This window comes from Martes martes (genome assembly GCF_963455335.1).
Source record: "Martes martes genome assembly, chromosome: 6".
NCBI lineage: Eukaryota > Metazoa > Chordata > Mammalia > Carnivora > Mustelidae > Martes > Martes martes.
Genome location: NC_137893.1, coordinates 75,826,839 through 75,843,039, shown reverse-complemented (window position 1 = coordinate 75,843,039; position 16,201 = coordinate 75,826,839). Strand labels below are relative to the sequence as shown.

The following is a 16,201-nucleotide window of genomic DNA, read 5'->3' as shown; positions in this document are numbered from 1 at the left end:
ATGAGCAATGATGGTGTTCTTAACTTTTTTTTCCATTACTGTCCAGTGAGTTCTCACTCCACAGGAAGTTTAAGACCAGAGACACACTGTATATCTGTCTGCTTTGCATGTATAGCTGTGCTTTATGCATAAAAACAATATTTTTTCATGCCTCAAGACCTAATTTTTCCTCTTTGAGAATGATGTCATCTCTGTTGAAATGCATGCCCTATAGGTATATATTTAATCTAGTGATTTAGTTCATTAAGATAGCAAATCAGAGGTACCACTGCCATCTGAGAATGCATGTTTAAATATTGACATTTTCAAAGTATTTGTGTCTAATACACCTATTTAATTGTGTTCATGTGTCTAAATATCTATGCATAATGCCTACAGACATTCCTACTGGCAACCAAAAAATAAATAAATAAACCCAAGAGGATAAGAGGTTGATTTACAAAGTTCAGATGCTGAAATACAGCCGTGAATGTTGGAATCAATGTTCAGAAAAAGAATCTTGAGAAATATGGGAAATAAAAGCCATTAGAACATACAAACTTCTGCAAACCTCCATTTTAGCCTGAATATGTGATCTTTGTGAACAGTAAATGACAAAAAGGAGATCTAATAGGTGTTGCAACTTTGTACATGTCTTGAACATTGAAACAGTGTATTCACCGCCATGCTTCAAATGACCACTTGGAAGCCACAAGGGCTATAGTCATGTGGAGCTACGTTCCACATCAGAGGGTCAAAGAGGTTCGAAGTCAGAATGTTTATCATGTATAATTAGCAAAGAAAGAGAGTTTCATCTAGGCTTTCCCTCTCATCCTAAGAATGTGCTGGCATGTGCCAACCATGCATGATATGTCTTCTGTCCCATTATTAGGGTGTTCAGATGTGTGATTATCACAGATCCTTGGTGTATAAATGTATGCATGTCCAATCTTAGATTGTAGTGAACATTTTTGGAGGGCTCTATTTAAAATTCTAAGGTTTAAGTGAACCCTTACGTGAAGAAAGACATTTGGGTTAAAATAACACCAAAATAAACTGACTAGGCTTCTGGTCTCTATGGCCACCATTAGAAGAGTCATATGTCCACCTGGGGGAAACATGGCGTTATCTGCCCAGATTGGACTTCGTTGTCATGTCTTCCGAAGGACCTTTCCTGAACCCTTTCTTTCTCACCACAGTAACCAACCACTCCCTTCTCTATGTCTCAAATGCCCTATTTTGCTCTTTGCGTGTAGCTACCATTGGAACTACCTTCCTTGTAGGTTTGCCTTCCTGGCACCCACCTGAATGCTAATGAATTTGGGAGCTCCTAAATAGTCAGGCATCTCAGTTGTCTTTGTATCCCTAGTTGGCAGCAGAGTGATGCACCTGTACAGTATTTCTGAAAAAAAGAAAGGCATGCTGTCAGATTATTCTAAATTATTTTAACAGATTTCCCTTGGAGCAAACCTAGTATGGGCCATGTCGGCTCCTACCCCTGACCATTCTCACTCAGAAGACATGGGCCCTTGAAATTAGGTGGTAGCAGTATTAGTCTGGGCTGGGCCACTTTTCCTTGCTTGTTAGAACAAAAGCACATTATGTGCCATAACTCCACTCTCCTCATCTTCGTCATGCAGAAAACTCTGGAGAAAAGAAAGCCGATAGAATGTCTGTCAAAGGGGAGAGGATTTGTATTCAGTTAAGTCCCCGTTGTATTTTTAAGGCTGCATTAATGCCTTTGGAGGGGCAGTCCTCCTCGGCTACAGGACAGAACTTGTCTCGTTTTCTATACCAGACCTATGACTTCATATAGAATTCCAGAATTCTGATAAACTGTCATGTGGAAAAATGATAAAGTGATTTATGCTCAATTTTGCTAGAAGGGAGAAATGCAAGGGCTGTCAGTCTGGGTCTTGAGAACAAATGAGTTACAGTTCATGAGGCAGCTCAATAAGGCTATCATTTCCCATCAGCTCCCATCACTGACAGCCAAGATTTACTAGCTGCAGAATGGGAAGGGGGCTGAGATTTGGTGCCAGGTGAATCGGCACTATTATTCCATCAACCAGGCTCATATAGACAAGAGGCTACCATGAATATTTGATGGTAGCATTTTCCCAGAAATGCTAGTGAAACGCAGCATTACTTTTCTCCCATTTGCTGGGAGCTTCTTCGCTCTATCCACATATATGCACATCTCTATGAAAAATGACCACTTGTAAGACACAAAGGCATTTGGGATTGTTTGTTTTTGCTGCCCCGGCTAGTGGCGTTCCTCTTGGCAGTCTGTGCATGCAGTACACTAGTTCCTTGTCCTCCGCCCTCATAGGATGAAGTGAAAAATCCTTCTACTGAGACCCTATATACATTACATCTGTCATTATCCATCTGACACAGTGGCGGTGAGCGGACAGCCTTCAAGCCCCTTATGTGTTCAGAGAAAACAGACTTTGATCTATGGCATTTGCTGTGTTCTCCAGGAAAACAAAAGGTGGAGGTGGGGGGTGGGTTTAGATTAGGCCTAAAAATAGTTCTGTTGATTCTCTTTGAAGTAGCAATACACAACTTTGTAAATTCTACACTATTATAAGACTCTTTTACTTGAGACATTTATTTTCAGTGGGCAGGAGGCATACCTCAGTACATTTCACATAGGTCGGGTTATTTTTAGAAGAAAAAACATTTCATCGTTGCCCTCAGGAGCTAGGGAAATGTGTTTCTACAATCTCTAGGGGCAGGTTTAGTGTTTACTCAAAGTCATCTCTAGGTGATTTCAAATGAGCTTTTTCTATTTCATCACTTCCCCAATTGTAATCAGTGTGCTAGTTCAAAAAGATAATAATTGGTGTTTTGTGAGCATGTGGGAAAATGAGGGCATACAAAAAGAAATTTTCAAACTACTGGACATTTTGCTTGCCTTTCTGCAGGTACTACATAGGCAGATTTCTTCATTGAATTATGAAACTAACTTCTCTTAAATTGTCCAAACATTCAGTCTAGTGGAATATTGAACAAAAATATGGCTATGATGCTGGTTGCTGAACACCAGTCAAGGAACACCAGTTCCTTGATCTCTTAGCCATGTAGGTTTGAGGCTGCCTGAGCCACGTGTAGATGGGTGGCAGTGCTGAGAGTCTGTGAGGTAGAACGTGGCATCAATATACAAAGGGTGGACAGAAAATTTGAAGCTAAGGAAATAAAAATTTGGGCGTTTAACTTTTTTGTTCAGTCAGTCAGCAAATATTCCATACAGGCATTGTTCTTGCTACTCTGAATAGAATTTGGAGTTCTCTTTAGCTTATAAATTCATAGGGAGAGACAGAAATAAGAACAAAGTATCAAGAAAAGGTTGAGAAAGTTACAAGTATTTTGAGGGAACTAATCAGAGGGAGGTAAAAAAGAGTGACTATTTATTTTCATGTGAGTCAAGGGCATTTCCCTGAGGCAATGACTTTTAAACTGAAATCCAAATGACTGGAAGGAATATGGTATCCAAAGGTCTCAAGAAAGATCATTCTCAGAGGAGGAAATGCCTAGTACCGGGAGCTCTAAGATAGGAACAGATTATCATGTTTGAGAAATCAAAAGAAAGCCAAAGGTCAGACTGTAGAGGTCTTGGTAAACCATTAAGTCTTTCAACAACAAAAACCCTCAAGTTCTCTTTCTATGCTCAGAGACTCAGATACACTTAATAAGGTTCTTTTAAAGGAGGACAAGGAATTTTCTGTTGAGTATTTTCAACAAGCATTATAGCTGATGTTAAATGAGTGTTTATTGTGGCTATACATGGTTCTAAGTGTTTTGTATATATTAAATCTTTTAATCCTCACCATAGCCCCGTGATACCAGTATATTATTGACCCATTACATGCAATTCCCACAGACTCGCAGCAGGTGGCTGAACTTGAGATTTGACCCAAGTGCTTTGGCTCCAGGGTCCATGTTCTTACTGGGAGACTTCTCACAGACTTAAAACATGTCTTCCCTGGATATTTTTTCTGAACTGCATATAAACATACAACTTATGCCACTATGATCAGGCAGTACCAAAGTGTCATGTTTTTCTGAAAAGCTTCTTAGGCTTAATGAACCTTTTATATTGAAAAGTTTCTAAGCCAAACATTCTTTAGTCCGGAAAGACACAGTATCCTTTGGTTCTTGGAAATGTAGTCTTCAGAAATAAGAATTCTGAGAAAAATTGCTAGATTAAAAGTGTTTTCTTCATAATTCTTAAATTCAAAACTCCCAATGTTAAATTCTCTGTGAAAGAAATATTTGCTTTCATGGCTTTTTAAACTTAAGCTAACCACAATATCAAGTCAAATGATAGGCACTAAACACTAAACAAGCCAATCTTTATTTAATCTGTGTATTTTTGTCTTTTCTGTGTTATCATCAACTAAAGTATTTTATGCCTTACATGCTTCCAGTTGGTGTATTGAAGGAAATGATATGTTGAGTACTGTGTGGATTTATTGCCTATATACTTTCATTCCATGACAAAATTTCATTTATTAAAAAAATCCTCTACAGTATCAATTTTTCCTTCCCATGAGATTAGTTCAGGTGTTTTCTTAGCCCCTTCTTCCAAAACTCAAGGAAAAAAACACCAGAAATGAGGATTTTTCCAATTAGATAGTCTTCAAAATCACAAATGCCTATTTTTTCTACCATTATAATATCATAAAAACAGTAGTTTTTACTCATTAAATTTATTGTTGATCTAATTCATAACAGACAACAGGCAGAAATAAAAATATTTTCATGTTTATGTCCATTTATATAAACATATGACTGCTTTTGAGAAACATAGAAACATAGCTGAGTAAAACTTTCATCCCCAGAATTGGAATTCAGGAAGAATGAGATTTCCCCTGATGCCTCGTTCTCCCACAGTGCACTCCCATCTTCTCTCAGGGTATTTCCAGAACCCACATGCCCCACTTCCACTGCTGCCACCTTATCTCCTACCTGGCCTCTCACTGGCCCCGTTTCTGCTCCCAGAGCAAGGCCAAAATGATCCTCATCATGTCACCCCTCTGCTAAACTCTTCAAGTGGCTTCCACCTCTCTCAAGGGAAGGTCTACAATGACTGTGATGTCTCCATGATCTGAGACGGCTCCCCAGCCCGTTTGCTATATCAACTTATTCTCTCCCTTCTCATTCTGCTTTAGCCACAGTGGCCTCCAACACTCCAGGTACAGTACAGGGCTTTTCCATGTACTGTTTCATCTCCTTGAGATGCCCTTCCTCTAGGAAATATGTGTGACTGACTCTCTAAATCAGGTAACTTTCCAGTGAATCTTAACCTAACCATGATTTCAAAATGGCGGCCTCACACCCTTGCACTCCCAATCCAGGTAGCTCTATTGTTTTGTTTTATTCTTTTGTTGTTGTTGGTTTTCTGTAACATTCAATACATATATCCTATGATACCATATTATTTATATACTATATGATATATTAAGGTCGCTTGCTACCTTAGAATATGAAATCCAAAGGCCAGGGAATTTTTAATGTTAATAAGAGCCTCCAATGGCCTCAGGCTTAGTACAGAATCAGTGTTCAATGAATATGTGTTGAATGCACAGATCTTTCCCTTTTCTTTTAGAACATTTTTCAGTTTTATCAAGCATATGATTATGAGTTATTACCTCATATATTTTGCCAGTTAATTGATCACAAGCCATTCTTTCTTGTGATGGTACTTTCCTGGTCTTTCTATTCATCCTCCCCTTCCCTTCCCTCCTCCTTGTGCTCCTCTCCTCCCCCTCCCTAACTTTCTCTTTTCCTTTCCTGCTCCTCATTCTTTTCTGTCTCCTCCTCCTTTTCTTGTCTCGTTCAATAATATGGAAAAAGAGTTAAGAGCTGTGAATATGCAAAGATGAGTCAAAAACTGTGCTTCTTCTCATAGAGCTCAGTCACATCTTAGGAACTTAAAACTTAGCAGTGCATTGGGTTATGTGCATTGGACAAGGTGTGTGCCTCATGCAGAATTGGGGGAGGGGTTAGAAAAGTGGCCTGGTATACTGAACTTTGAACTGGGTTTTAGACGAGGAATAATTATTTCCCCAATCGTTTAAGGATATGGTAGCTGAATTATAAAGATTATTTGCTGATCTTTAGGTTTTCTTTCTTAACCATAATTACTGGTCCAAAGCAAAGTTATGATTTTTCTCAGTAGTTATTATTTCTATCATTTTAATTTGCAGCCCATCAGATCTGGAAATACAAGGGCATGTGTGTATGGCAAGAAGGTCCACTGGTATCACATCTAATGAATACATTTCAGCCAGGCTTCCTATATGATTATCCAGTGAGTGAAAATTTTACAGGGATATCTTTCCATACACATAATTGTCATTATTTATATCATTATTATAAAATGTGAGTCAATTCAAGTTTTAGATAGGAAGAAAAAATAGAACTTGCTAATCAGAATGGAGCTGCAATAATTGTTTTGAAATCTCCAGAATTTTATTTTTAATTTATTTCTGATTCCATCATTTGTTCCCTGCCCCCCCCAAATACTTTGCCTCATAAGCCCTATACCCACTCAGCTTTAGAAAAGAAGGAACAGACAAATTACTTGAACCAATACTGTTTTCTACCATGTGAAAGATAAAATGTCACTCCAGCTAATTCAGGATTCTTATATTATCAATTATTCTTTTTCTCTTTCGTAAATTCAACCTCCAGCATCGAATTCAGTTCTCCCTATTGTCTCTTAAATGTGCTTTATTCTCTTCAGAGAGAGAGACACTCAGAGAAAATATGGACTGTTTGTGTCCTCCTATAATTCACATGTTGAAGCCCTAAACCCCCATGTGATACTACTTGGAAGGCCTTTGGGAGATGATTAGATTTACATGATGTCATGAAGGTGGGGCCTCCATGATAGAACTGGTGTCTTTAAAAGAAGAGAGACCAGAGCTCTTGTTCTCTCTGCTGTGGGAGAGCACAGCAAGAAGGCAGTTGTCCGGAAGCCAGAAAGAATACTCTCACCAGGAACCAAACGGACTTGTACCTGGATCTTGGACTTCCCAGCCTTCAGAACTGTGAGAAAAAAAAAAAAAAAAAAGAAACCCTGCAGTTTAAGCCAGTCAGTCTGGTATTTTGTTATGGCAGCCTGAGCAGCTGAGTAAGAAAAGAAATTATGACAAACAATGCAGAGATGCTCCACTCTACCTTTTACTTATCAGCCTCTCTCTCCTTCCTTTGACAGCTGGACCGGTGACCATCTCCTCATGCTTTCTCACTCTTTAACCTGCTCTCATTCAGCATCCAGCCCTTCCACTCCAAGAAACACGTCTTGGTGATGTCACCAGTGGCCTCCATGTCACGAACTAAAATTAATTTTTTCAGCCCCATCTTAACTTCCTTTATCAGCAACATTCGGCACCATTTTCCAGTCTCTCCTTGAATCGTTTTCTTTCCTTGTCTTTTGGGACATGAGAGCCATTTGTTTTTTTTCTTCAGGGAATGCTTCTTCAGTGTCTCCTTTTATTTCTATTACCCAGTTGTTAAATCTTGGAGTTAGTAGAAACTTGGTACTAGGCTACCTTCTTTCTTTCCATACTATCATCCTATGTGATTTCATCCATATCTGGAGCTACCTAGATGATTACAAAACTGTATCTCTAGCATACGCTTCTTTTCTCAACCCTAGAATTATACATGAAAACATTTTACATGACACCTCTTTGCAAATGGCTAATTATATCTCCAAAGTTAAAGTGTTAAACAAACAACTCCTGATTCTCACATCTAAATTTCCTCTCTATAAAGAAACCTAATGTGGTTTTTGCCCAGTGTTTTTTAATCTTATGAATGACACTAACCAATCACCTGAATGCTAATCCAAAAACCAGAGTCACTGCTTATTCCTCATGTCCACCCTAAATCTAGGTACTATAGATTTCACCTGCTAAATATTTCTCAATTGCATCTATACATCCCCTTGTCTTTATTTCTAAAGCTTCAGTTTTCTTGCATGCTCATGAGCTTATCATCTCTCATCATTATTTCTTCATGTGTACTATAGGTACTTTGTGCTATAGGTACTTTGAAAAGCAGCTCTTATAACGTAGGTTTTTTCTCTTAAATACCTCCCTCCCTACTGTTCGTAGGATCTGTACTATCTGCTTTAAAGTTCTTCTGAACTGTGGCCTGGATTCTAAACGCCTTCTTCCTTGTTTTATTTTGTTTTGTTTTTAATCAAATCTATATTTTAGAAGTAAGATACATCATTCATTAATATACTATGTAGGAGAGGAGAAACTTCCTTTTACCCTCTTAAGTTCTGTGGATATACCTAAGAATTAAACTGACATAAGACAGATTAACAGGGGAATAACATACACATTTTATTTAATATTTTCACAGACATAAGGGCTTTGCATAAAGAAATTAAAGACCCAAAGAGAAGTTAGAACCAAGAGCTTATACACTTTTTAAACCATAAACAAATAAATAAATAAATTGGATTAAATAAAAATGATCGATTTGTGGAGAAGTGACAAAAGAAAGGGATTAGGGGTAATAAATTATGGGATATTGACTAGGAAATATATGGGAGAATTTATGGAAGGTAAGGATTATTTTAATAGGCTTTTTTGTAGAGGTTCATTTTGGCCTAGATTCCCAGTTTCAGGTGATAACAATGTTCTGTTTCTGGTACAGAAAAGGCACGTTTCTTATGGGAAATTTTACAACATGCTTTCAGATAGGAAAGGAGAGGTCAGAGAGCTCTTCCTGCATCTGTCGTTTCTCATGTGCCTTCAGCCTAAAATAATCTGTATACCAAAATGGGATATTTTGTGGTGTCATTTTCTGAACCACTTCAACTACTACAAATGAAAAACATTGCCTATTAAAATATAACAGAATGCTTGTTTTTCATAAGAATTATAAACTGTGTTCCAACATTTCCATAAAAATGTGAAAAAAGAATTTTACAGATGATGAAATAATATGGTATTTCTGCAGATTCCTGTGTTCTGTTTCTGGTTCTATCTTCTTGTTCTCTCTACTTTTCTGGTAGGGTTCCCTAGGAAGCATGCTCTGAAGAAGGTTTGCATGCAGGAAGTTTGCTAGAGTGTGTTCTCAGGGTCAAAATCTGGAGGGGATCTGAAAAAGCATATTTGGATGGAAGGAAGCCTGAACTATGGTACAACAAAGGTCTCAGACAATCTTATAAGGACTTCTGGAGCTAGGATGAGCTTTTATTAACATCTTTAATTAGGCAAGCGGCCTAGACCTTGTATATCTTCATTGACCCAAGTTGTTGGATATGGAGTATCCTTGGAGAGCAGGCATGAACTTGAGTCAGTCATCAACAATCCAAACAAGCAGCTAGACAATGAGTACTCAGTCTAGGATGGATTGGGGAATCCAAGCAGCATACCATGGCATCTACTACATACAGTACACTCTCTGCTTTAAATAAGTTATGGGAAGAACTTTTTTGGCATTCCAATGGTCTTTCTTTTCCTGGCAAAACTTGCAAGAAGGTGACTAACTGGATGAACGTATACCCTTTTACTTTAGCTGGTCTTGAGGCCATAACTGATACTTCCACCCTCACCCTCAGATAGTACTTCTGGTAGTTGAGATGACTTTCCAGATGAGGTGTCTCAACACCTGATTATGTCTTTCTAGGGTCATGCCTGCTGCAGTTTCCCACTTCTCATCAAAATTATGCAGTTGAATACTGAGAAATGTCCAGTTGGATCACCTGAATTCCCAATATATTCTTCCTTGACCTGTTGTGTATCATCAGTTTGACCTCTTCTAATGATCAGTGTCATTTAGCCCTTCTGGGATACAGACTTCTCTCTTTACTTGCTGCTTTTTAGAGCAAGGAATCCTAAGTAACTGGGCAAAACTTAAAGCTCAAGATATAATAGAACTCTTGTTGTGTCCTTTGGTATAAATCTACCCTTTGTGAGAATCAAGACTTGGAAATCCTTAGAGTCCAGAGTTGTGAAGTGAGAAGCACAGATTCTTCGCAGATAGTACACTGGGAGTGATGGTAAGTAGGCCCGTTCCTGGTTCAACTCACTAGTTCCTAGACACTTGTATTCTACTTTAAAAAGACACAATACCATGTACTAGTACTTAATTTTGGGTATATACTGTCATCCTTTCAAGGTATCATCTCCAAGTTCACACTCAGATAGCTTTGCTTTAACAAGTTATTTTTCCTTTTGTGAAGCTGGTAGCTTCTACAATACAGCTAATTGGATGGTTTATGCCCATTACTGCCCCCTCTTTTTCTATGAAATGAATTAGTCCAATTTGATTTTATGCAGGATCCTATGTCAGTTAATTAACCACTATTGTCCATTACCATGTATCCATCCCTTTGCCTTTATCTTTAACCCCCTTATCCCTCCCTCACCATTCAACTTTTCTCCTTCCAGATCCCTAACCAACCAGTATTTGCCACTGCTCACAAGTCAGTAAATGTTCTTACCTTACACCACTTGTATTTTCAAACAAAGTGGACAACCAGGTGTACTCTGGATGTTTTAATTATTGGAGAATTTCCCTTTACCACTGTATTTTCCAGTCAACTCTGAGTAGAGCTCTAATATAGTCAATGCTTGTTTTTGTTTTGCACTCATAAACTGAGTTAATCTATTCAGGACCCAAGATTGGCCTTTTCCTTCTTTTATCATCTGGTAATAAGGGACCTCCCATTCAGGCATGTGAACTGAGAGGAATTTGTGCATTAATGGTGGGCGGCATTGGGTCTGAGATATCAAGCATCTTACTTGTAACCTCTGGTCTAACTCATGCCCAATCCCTGAAATACCACTTCCACTTTATAATAGATTGTTACTAGACCCACTTGAATCTATGATTTAGTAGTCCTGATAGAATCTAGAACACGATAAGCACTTCTGACACTTTATGTCCTATATTTAGACACTCCATTTCTACCATGTCCCAGTAGCATGCCAGGGGCTCTATTTTGGCATGGTCTTGCAGATGGTATGGCTTTGCTCCAATACCCTAAAATTCTATGTCATGGTTTTTGGGGGAGTTTGCCATAAGCTGAAACTGAGTTTTCTCACCACCAAACTCTAATATCATAAGGTTTTCTGGGTCCTATGGTCCTAGGGGCAGGGCTACTTACACCACTGCCTGGTTCTACTCTAGACCCCACTCAAAGTGCAGTCTTTTATGTCATATGGTAAATGGATTTGAGTAGTATTTCCAGGTATGGAATATGTGACCTTTAGAACATGATGAGGCTGGGGGGCCTGGTGGCTCACCCAGGTGAGTGTCCAACTCTTGGTTTTGGTTTGGGCTCAGGTCATGTTCTAAGGGTTGTGAGATTGAGACCCATGTCAGTCTCAGTGGGGAGTCTGTTTGAAATTCTCTCTCTCTCCCTCTCCTTTTGCATCTCTCCCCACTTGCTCTCTCTCTCTCTTTCTCAAATATATAAATAAATCTTTAAAAAAAAATTAAAACAAGATGAAACCACAAGGTGTTGTTATTTCTTCTTGGTAGTGACAGTTGCAAGATATAATAATTTGCCCCTTACTTTAAGGGAATGTCCCATTAAGCCACAGACCACTGGACCACAACAAATTTTGCTCAGTGAGTTCTTCAATCTCTGCAGAGGTTATTTCCTGTCATACCACTTATACCTTCCCAGGCCTCCTAAGTATTTGCTGCTTCTGATGATCTATTTTGGTTGATATGATGTTATGGATATGGTTCTACCAATTTAATGGACTAGTGAGATGTTCTGTGGGATATCCACATGATGCAGTTCCCCTCAGACTGTATTTTGACAAAAAGAGCAACTCATAGTTCTGGAGCAAGTCCATAAATGTATACTGTTTTGATTATCATTTCTGACTAGGATAGAAAAAAACACATGTGAAATTCCAAAGGCATTGTTAGTTTACTCTAGCAAAGACATTATATCCAGTATGGTGACTGCAATTGGGGATACCACTTCTTTCAGTTTTGAATAATCCAGTGTCATCTGGCTTTAGCAGGATCCAAACTCATGAGTTATGTTGGGATATGATAGAGCCATCCAATGGGTGGCTCTAATCTCTGCTGTTCCCTGCAGAAAGTAGTATTGCTTTTCACTTACTTTCTTGATAGAGGTTTCCACTTGACTTATTGACTAGAGTACTTACCCCACACACCACAAAGCATGTTGGGAATTTTCCAACTACAAAGTATACCCATTCCAAATATATATTTGGAGACTGGGGAAATGACTTGAGTTGTGAGACCTTGCCTCACAAGTTCTTTGCAGTGGCTGTTTCCTTTCTAGAGATGCTATTTCCCTCCTTGTTTCTCTGACTCTTATTTATATTTTAAACCTCTTCAGAAAAACCTTCCTGAATAGGTAAATTCTCACATCATATGCCCTTAGATAACCTGTAATTCTCCTTTTCAGTATGTAGCAGGTTTGATTTTATAATTATTCACATGATTATTTAGGTAATATTTATTTGCCTGACTAAATTGTAACTTCCGTGAAATACAAGGAGAATATTTCTATTTATAGCATTTACCATAGTCCCTGGCATTTAGTTGGTATTTAATAATTTCTAGTCAGTTTATTTTGAAGGAATATAAGAACACGTTGATGAATTAGGAGCTACACTAGAATTTTGACTGGAGACCTCAAATTATGTCTCATAAAAATAGATTTATAGGACCCTTAATATTAAAAAAAGTAAATTAGTACCTGTTACATAGTATGAATTGCCTGCATTATTTGATGTGTTTTTGACAAAAATGAATGTTGTCCAGATTTGAAATATTCCACATATTTTTGCCAACTTCATGTTTAACTAACTTGAACAGCTCAAAACCACTTTAAGTACCTAACTGGGATGTTTTTAGCATAATATTCAGGGCTTTCAAGTTATCTTTACCCTAAGACATCTATATAAGAATATTTGAAGGAAATTGCTGTAACCATGTTATATACAGTTTAATGATTTAAGTTGGTGTACTCGTTTTTGTTCAATAACATGTATTCTAATCTAAACTACCAAACTTTCATTATTGAACATTATATTCATAAATTAGGCCTTCACTGTGGAGTACGTGAGTGACTCAGTCATTAAGTGTTTGCCTTCGTCTGGGGTGGTAATCCCAGGGTATTGGGATCGAGCCCCACACGGGGCTCCCTGCTCAGAGGCAAAACCTTCTTCTCCCTCTCCCACTCCCCCTATTTGTGTTCCCTCTCTCACTGTGTCTCTTTCTGTCAAGTAAATAAATAAAATCTTTACAAAAAATTAGGCCTTCATTCTATATGTGGAATATTTATATTATATACATTTTAGAACATTTTAAATCTAAGAACTTCAATTTCTGTCTCCTAATATATTTGCATCTCAATAGAATTCTAAACTCAAAATAACACAAGGAATAATTTCTCATTGACAGAAATGTCTAATTCAAAAACAGTTTCTGAATTTGATGAAATTGAATTTAAAGAAATTTCATGTTAAGAATGAATCCTATAAATACTTCTACAGAACTACTCAAGGATGTATGTACAAAATTTAGTGTAGCATGTGTGTTCACAAAGAAACTGAAAATGTGCAATTCTTTGTAGAAGGGAATTGTTAACGAATACACACATGCAATAGAATATATACAACATTTTGTTGCATTTAGTTGCATTTTGTAGACTATAAGGTCATTATAAAGAATACATATAAAAAAGAATGCAATAGGTATATGAGTTATAATGGAAAACTCTACAACATATGTATTCAAGTAAAAAGGCAAGATGTAGAATAACACTATGCAGAATTAAATTTCTGGTTTGTGAATAAAACTTTTTGGAGGGAGATAAAAAAAAACAAAACTTTATCTATATTTCCTGGGGAAAGGAATTAGGAGTTGGAGGAAAGAGGTTATCACTCACTTCCTATTTTTTGCTCTTCTTTACTGTTTTAGCATTTAATCTACATAAATATTTTTATTGTAAAAATTAATTTAATTTTAAAAAACTATTATTCCATTACCTCAAGAAATAAAAACTTTAACGTAAACTTCCCTATATGTGTTAAGGAATGAAGTTCTAGAGTGTTATCTAAGAACACTTTATATTTTATTTCTCAGGTCATTGAATATCTGATTTTCTCTAGAATAGCAACTTTCTAAAAGAATCAATAGGACTCAACTATTATTTCAATTTTGAACATGTACCCCAAATAGTTTCTAGTTCTCAGACCACTCTTATATCAGGTTTCAGAATCTCCTGCAACAACACTCTGTGATTAACACCTATAATCTTTTACCATAGCAAAAATAATATAATAAATTCTGAAGGAAGTATTGACTGAACACCAACTATTACTGCCAAGTTATGGGATGTTTAAAAAAGAAAACCAAAAAAAACCCAGGAACCATTGCCCAGTCTTGGCATGCCATGAAAGGGTGTCATGTGCCCTCTTTCTTGACTTCGCAAAAAAAAAAAACATACCTAAGATTGCCAGTAGGCCATTCATTTGGCTAATTCTTTTTATCCATATTAGTGAATTTTTTTTTTTTTTTGCTTTGTAGGAGTTCATAAAAATCAAAACAAAGAAGTGTCATTGTCATTCAATTTTATGTGCATTCAAAATGAGGGAGAAAGACCTTTGTGCAATGTAATTGCTTAGCTAATTGTGAAGTAACTGCACATTATCGGTCTTGCTGGGGGTCTCGTTTTGTCAGAGATGCTGCTCATTGAGATGTGGCAAGACCCACATACTGTTTATTATTTTACTCCCTTTGTTTTGAAAGCAAACACTGTTATTTTTGTTGTTGTTGTATGTGGTTTTTTTGTTTGTTTGTTACTCTGTGTTGCCTCTGTAGGAGTGTCAATATGTGAAAATATTCAATATTTAGAACTATCTCTAGTGATTCATGTTAGGAATTTGGATCCCCTTTGAAAAGGGCAAAGCTCAACCTTCTCTCTAAAACTGCACGTATTCAAAATACACAAGTTTTATGAAATTTATAAAGTGTCAGGTGGTATGTGTGAAACTGTATGTATATACATTCATTTAGAATTAGAATATACACACACACACACACTCTAAAGACCGTAGGATCTCTATGACCTCTAGGCATCTTATCTACTTATATATGGAATAACATAAGTTTCTTTGCATGGCAGACGTGACCTTTGGTTATCTAGTTTCTACCAATTGTTTTCAACTAAGGATGATTCTGCCCACTAGGGAGCATACAGAAAGCTCTGGAGACATTTTGATTCTCACAGCTGTGCTGGTGGTACTGGGGAACATATGCTACTGTTATATTGTGGGTAAATACGAGGGATTCTGTCAAACATCTGCTAAAAATGAATAAGATAGTCCCAACAACAAAATTATCAGGTTCAAAATGTCAGTAGTGCCAAGGTCAAGGTATCCCAGACTACTTTTAATACCTCACTCAGTCTTCTTTCTACGCAAAATCATTGGCCATTCCCATGAAAATTTCCTTTTCCTACAGTGCCTGTCCCTCTTGACTGTAGGGTCACTTATGTTCAAAGTATTTCCTTTTATGTGACGCCTCATCAGTGTCTGCAGAGAACTCTTCTGTGAATGTCTTTATTGTAATATTGCATTGTAATATTTACTAGCATATATATCTTGCCCACCAGACCTTAAGCTCATTCAAGCAACCAAAACCCTAATGTCTGATAGATGGTAGCTACTCCATAACTATTTGTTGAACACTAACTGAATAAAGACAAATTTTAAAGGCTGGAATACATTTGAATTTTGTGTAAAGTTTTTATAAAAGAAGGATGAAAATGCCTCCAACCAGTTATTCTTCAAATGGATCCAGGAGGCTGACTATTAGGAAATTCTTTGTGGGGAGAAAAAGGGGAAAATGACCTGTTATAGGAAATAAAATTCCAGTTGCAACAAAGAAGTACTCTGTTAGGGAGTTAAATCAGACTATGCAGCTGCAGGTGTTTTCTTATGCAGAAGTTGCAAAATACAGTGGTTGAATGGTGCCTTGGCAGCACAGAGATGATACACACATAGATCATAGAATCTTAATTGCCTTCAACTCCTCTAAGCGTTCTACTATCCTGTAGTCATTTCAGCCTGCTCCTGCTTACTTGCCTCTATCTCTGTAGGGCACAGTAACTCTGAGAGTTTCTCTAGCACTAAAAGTTTTTAGATGCCAATGAATTTGTGGAGGTGTAACTGAAACTCATTCTCTC

The 16,201-nt window shown here is 37.4% G+C and overlaps 1 protein-coding gene across 3 annotated transcripts in view; it reads left to right on the top strand.

Moving 5' to 3' along the window:
* NKAIN2 (sodium/potassium transporting ATPase interacting 2) overlaps nucleotides 1-16,201 on the top strand; it is a gene marked incomplete at both ends in the record, with an annotated part of 994,683 nt that overhangs the window by 624,435 nt on the left and 354,047 nt on the right. The gene's annotated exons all lie outside the window — the stretch shown is intronic.